Here is a 6,000-nt window from a genome sequence, read left to right as displayed (position 1 = left end):
GTAAGAACGCTGGCAGGCCTTCTTGGTGTTTTAGCACACAACGCTGGCCAATTGGTACTTATATCACTCACTTTGTCCCCTAGAATGGTCAGCGCCCTGGAAATGAGAAGCTTAAGTTGAAGTCCTTTTCCTTGTGACAACACTGCAGAACGGATTGATTCCGCGTCGCAGGTACTGTTTTTAAACCCCTCTTTCAAGTCCCTATATTCGCATTAGAGCGAGCAGGTTGCCGCTTGGCCCTTACACTGTTCAATTGTCTAATTTCAGTTCCGGTGTTTGTGAAACATAATCCGACCAGACCACACACATGGTCAGTACACTATTGCCACTAGCGATCCATGGTTGAACGACCCCTGGATTCCAGCTAGGTAAGCATACACCCGCCTTGGCAGTTGTTAATCACATCTGCGATACAACATCCTGATCACCTGTTTTGCCCCCTGTTCTAGATCCTTAAGTCCGCTGAGGAACTCGTCAGGTTGCCCACCTCCCTTGTTGTCCTGAAGAAGACCCGCATGGTCAAGGCATCAAATTATCTTTGAACCCTAAGACGGGTCGAAACGTCGACACCCCCTCATAACTGAGCCTGGTACACGTCCCCCCACCCAACGTGCAAAAATATGAATTTAATTCTGTACATAAAATTGTGATTGTATTTATTGATACGTGACCAGGACACTTTGTACGGTGAATTGTAAACCGTGTATTTTGTTACTTACCTTATTCTTCATCGCTCTCTGGAATTTCTCTTCCTACACATTCACTTCTTAGCACCCTTATCTTATGCACGTTCCCTCTGGAGCAACCATGCGCCGAACTTTATATAATCAAAAATTGTTATAAATAAATAAATATTGTTTAATCAAATAGTGGATGTTGTATCGCTTCATGGTGAAGTGTCAAAATTGAGTTTTTTGAGCTTGGCGAAATGTTATTTAGCTCTAAACTTAACAAAGAATTAACTGGATGACATACTGCTGATTCACTAAGTATTGAGTCAGGACCATTGTTTGTTGTATCAATTCGATTCCCAGGTCTCTGATTTTCTTGGGAAAACCCAATTTTTTGTAATGGCTACCTTTGTGCAGGCAAGTCCTGCGAGGGTTTATGTGTAATTCATGTTGTTTTGTAATAATTGTTTGTAATTGTAGAGGATTAGGTTAGACTATGTCTGAGACCTTGTCTTACAGTGAAGATTATATTGATAAACTCCTACAACAACAAGGAGTTAGTACACTCTTGGGGAACACAACAACTAGCGTAGACTTAACCCTGAATGAGAAGATATCAAAGTTGGAACGTCTAGAGAAGAAACTCATTAGAACACGCTTACACGGACACACTTTAGCCAAGTATCTTCACTCCAACGTAATACCTGTAGGGTTACAAGTACGAAACGAACCTGCCATTTTCCTTGACAACCCCAAATTCAAGGAGAATTTCAGCTTTGTTTCAAACAATTGTTCCAGACATTGGATGGTCCTAGGGGTTGAGACCGCTGTAGAGGAAGTGGGCCGGTTGACTAAGGAGATCCTTGATTTGAAAAAGGAAATATTCGAGGACAGATCACTACTTAATGCCAAGGAAGCCCTGGATAGGTTAGAAAAGACCATACAGGAATTTGACATCTACACACAGGCAACAAAGCTTGACAAGGTAGCGAAGGACATCAAGTTTTATGATAAGAAAGTAACCTATCCTTACCTCCAGGAAGGCTACTACGTAAGGGAACAACAGGGCACCTTTGCTAGCAGAGGGAGAAGCGGTTTCAGAAGGTATACCACATTCTCGGGTTCATCACTAGGGAGTAGTTCAGATAGTGATTTAGAACGTCCAGGCCCTAGTGCAGCACCCTCGACGTCTGGATCCAACTACCCCAATCAGCAACCTTTTTTAGCAGAGGAACCATGGTGGGGTCAACGAGGACGTGGCCGCCCCTGGGGGAGACCCAGGGGGTCCAGAGGACAAATGTGGAATCAAGGGAGAGGCCAATCCAAGAAACAGACACACTTTCAGGAGTCACACGGGGAAATCCAAACACGCCGCCAGCACTACAGATGGTGATTCATCAGTCAGACAACCCCACAGTTAATCTATCAGACCATGCACTTACCCCTAAAGAACATGAAATTCTCTCTAAAGGTCTCTCCTTTGTCCCTACATGTATGCCCAATGATTTCAACTTAAAACTAGAACTACATCATTTCTTCAGGAAAATCCGCCTCAAACAGTTCTTCCTCAAGACTCCATACAAACCTGTCTTCTCAGGCAGTGGACTGCGACCACCATCCAGGTTTAATCCCCCAACACACACTGTACCACATAAAATATTGGCTTATGAGCAAGTGGTGATGAGGGATGTGATTACTGCCCTTTCCAAAAGACAATATGTTAGGTATAACATAACCAAAGAGGAACGTGATGCCCTAGAATCTTTGAGGACAAATGGCAACATTGTAATCAAACCCGCTGATAAGGGGGGTGCCATTGTCCTGCAGAACACAGAGGATTATAAGAGGGAGATCCAGTCGCAATTAATTGTGGAAGGCAACTACTCTAGACTCAAAAAAACCCTACGCAGGACATAGGTAAATTGATAAGTAAAGTTACTAAAGAAGCATTGGAGGGGGGTTTTTTGAGTCATATGAGGAATAGGGTTAGTAATAAATAAGGACCCGAATCAGTACTTATCAAGAGAGAGACTTATCCAGCCGGACAGAGGTCATGAATTTTACTAATGTACAAAAATAAGCAAAATTTAAGAAGGTAGATAAAGTGGGACACAAGCCTGCGTCCAGTACATACATTAGGTCATAGAAACAATCCCGCAAGGCTTAATAGTGAGGAACATTCCTGGTGTCTTCACTGACAACCCGAAATATATTAATAATTTTAGTTATATTGGCACTACCTGCTCAAGGCATTGGCTTGTACTTGGAATAGACATTGCCTCTGAGGAACTCAAAGAGTTAACCAAAACCATCAATGATATTGAGAAAAACATCAAAGATAACAACACAATCCCTGACGCCAAGAAACTTCTGGAAAAAATTGAAAAAACATCTGAGGAGTTCCACCGGCTGGAACAAAACAAAAAATCAAATAAAGTCAAACGGGATATAAAATCATTTACCCAAGAACGAGCGTATCCCTATCTAAATAAAGATTTTTATGTCAATCGCTCTTACAATAATCCTCAGAACTCTCGCCCTTGGGGCCGTTTTAACAAACGGCAGAATTTAGTAGGGTTCTCTGACACATCAGCTGAGTCATCTGACAACTCAGACCCTGGAGAGGGAACAAGTAACATCACCAGAACCCCCAATTCCCTTTTTTTAGGCCGAGACCAACAAGAACCACCCAGGAGAGGCAGGGGGAGGCAGCGTTCTCGTTGGTACAATCCCCCAGGAGAACGCCAAACGCGACAGAAGTTTTACCGTTGGTAAACTCCACACTACAAACCAATATGACTGACGCTACTCTAACAATTCCTCTTTTTAATCTCTCGGCACACGTATTATCCAGCCATGAGATCTCACTACTTAGCAAAGGATTGTCATTTGTCCCCACCACTTACCCGAACTTCTTAGACCTACAAACGGAACTCTTAAGGTTCTTTCGGAAGTTAAGACTCCACAGCTACTTCCTAGTGAATCCCTTTACTCCCAAAGTATCTAATACCCCGCTTAGACTTCCTTCGACATTTTCACCACCTGTCAACCAGATCCCTACTGAAATCATTACTTTTGAAAAACTGGTGCTAAAAGAAGTAAGGAATATCTCTGCAGCACATCACTACATTCCCTATAACATAACCAGGGATGAAAAGACAGCAATATCATCGTTACGTAACAACACGAATTTGATAATCAAACCGGCAGATAAGGGTGGTGGTATAGTCTTACAGGAGAAAAATGACTATAAAGCAGAAATAAATCGGCAATTAGCTAATACAGATCATTACTGTAAACTTTTCACCAACCCTACCAAAGAATTACAAACCTTGATTAAACAGATCACTGATGAAGGCTTAGACCAGGGCTTCCTGAGCAAATTAGAATACCAGTTCCTAAACACAAAAAATCCAAGACTGCCTGTAATCTATACGCTTCCCAAGATACATAAAAGTCTTGAGAAACCACCTGGCCGTCCTATTGTTTCAGGATGTGGCTCAATTTTGGAGCCTTTGGGTCATTATGTCAACTATTTTATTAAAGATTTTGTTCCCAATACCCACTGCTATGTTCGTGACAGCATGGCAATGATAAATATGGTGGAGAATCTTCCTTATGACCCTGATTCCAACACCTTGTGTACTTTGGACGTTGAATCCCTGTACACTAATATACCTCAAAGGGATTCATTACTTGTCATTGAAACTATTCTTAACCAAAGACCGCGTCCCCATGCTGTTCCGACCAACTTTATACTGCAACTATTGGAAGTATGCCTTACCAGGAATTATTTCACCTTTGAACAAGAGTTCTTTCAACAGGTTAAAGGCACTTCCATGGGTGCAATTTTTGCACCAAACCTGGCTATTCTCTATATGGACGCATTAGAAATGGGACACATACTCACCACAGACAACCCTTTCTCGTCTTGTATCTACAAGTGGAAAAGATACATAGACGATATATTCATGATTTGGCATGGTGATGATAACTTACTTGCACCTTTTTTGCACTGGCTTAACAATAACTGCGGTGGACTTAATTTCACCTTGTCACATGACAAAGAATCAATTCCCTTTCTTGATTTGACAATTAAACATACGGATGGCTATCTTATAACTAGCCTCTTCCGTAAATCCACTGAACGTAATACCTTACTCAGTTATGATAGTAGCCACCCTCGTGCCCTTAGAGATTCCTTGCCATTTTCACAATTCCTGAGAATCCGTAGAAACTGCTTCTTAAAAACAGATTACTTTTATGAAGCCAAAGTGCTTTGCCAGAAACTGCTCAAAAGAGGCTACCCCCGTAGACTAGTGCGCAACTCCATGAAACGCGCTTGGTACAACCCTCGTGAATCCCTTCTAGAACCAAAAACCAAACAGGAGTCCAAAAGACTAGTTTGTGTTACCACATTCTCCACAATCTCGAGCACTATACGTAAAACAATTCTACGAAATTGGCCCATCTTGAATGCAGGTAATCTCGTTGTTGATCGACCTTTATTCGCATTCAAGAAGAATAAAAACATTAAAGACCATTTGGTCCGAGCGGCCCTTCCTGTAACTGCCAATTTGAATACTCTGAATGAACTCTGGTCACTTCCCCCATTAACTGGTCATGCCAAATGTGGCAATTGTGTTGTTTGTCCATTGACTATTGAGGGTAAAACATTTGTTTTTGGTGACATTAGAAATGAACTTAAATTGTTTACCAACTGCAACTCTACTAATGTGATCTATGCTATTTTTTGTCCATGCGACAAAATCTATGTCGGTCAAACCACGCAAAAGATCCTCTTGCGTATCTCACAACACAGGAGCAGAATTCGCTGCAAAATTCTCACTGCCCCCCTGGTTGAACATTTTCTTGAAAAAAAACATTCTGAGGATCAACTGCGTTGGACTGTGATCTCTGTCGTGAAGCTACCACCAAGGGGCGGTGACATCACCAAAATTCTAAGTAAAGAAGAACTCAAATGGATCCTTAAAACTGATAGCCTGAACACGGGGCTTAATCGACTGGAGGACTGGACTACCATTACTTGATTCAGAAGTATACTCCCTTGAAATTCCAGAACTGTAGAACATTTGAAATGTTCACTCATTATGTCAATTTTTAAGCATGAGTATGTTATTTTGTGCCACCGCTGCACTGTCCCCTTTTGCATTCCACTAAGTGCTCATTACTAATTCTTAATTCTGATTCTGTCTTATTTTTCCCACTCCCTTTTTTCATACACTGGCTACATTCCTTTTTCCTACACCACCTTAAGATGTCCGCCCGGCTTCAATTCCCCATTCGACTCTAGTCCTTTTACACTTTC

This window comes from Triturus cristatus, chromosome 3_1, assembly GCF_964204655.1.
Source record: "Triturus cristatus chromosome 3_1, aTriCri1.1, whole genome shotgun sequence".
NCBI lineage: Eukaryota > Metazoa > Chordata > Amphibia > Caudata > Salamandridae > Triturus > Triturus cristatus.
This window is presented reverse-complemented; position numbering follows the sequence as displayed.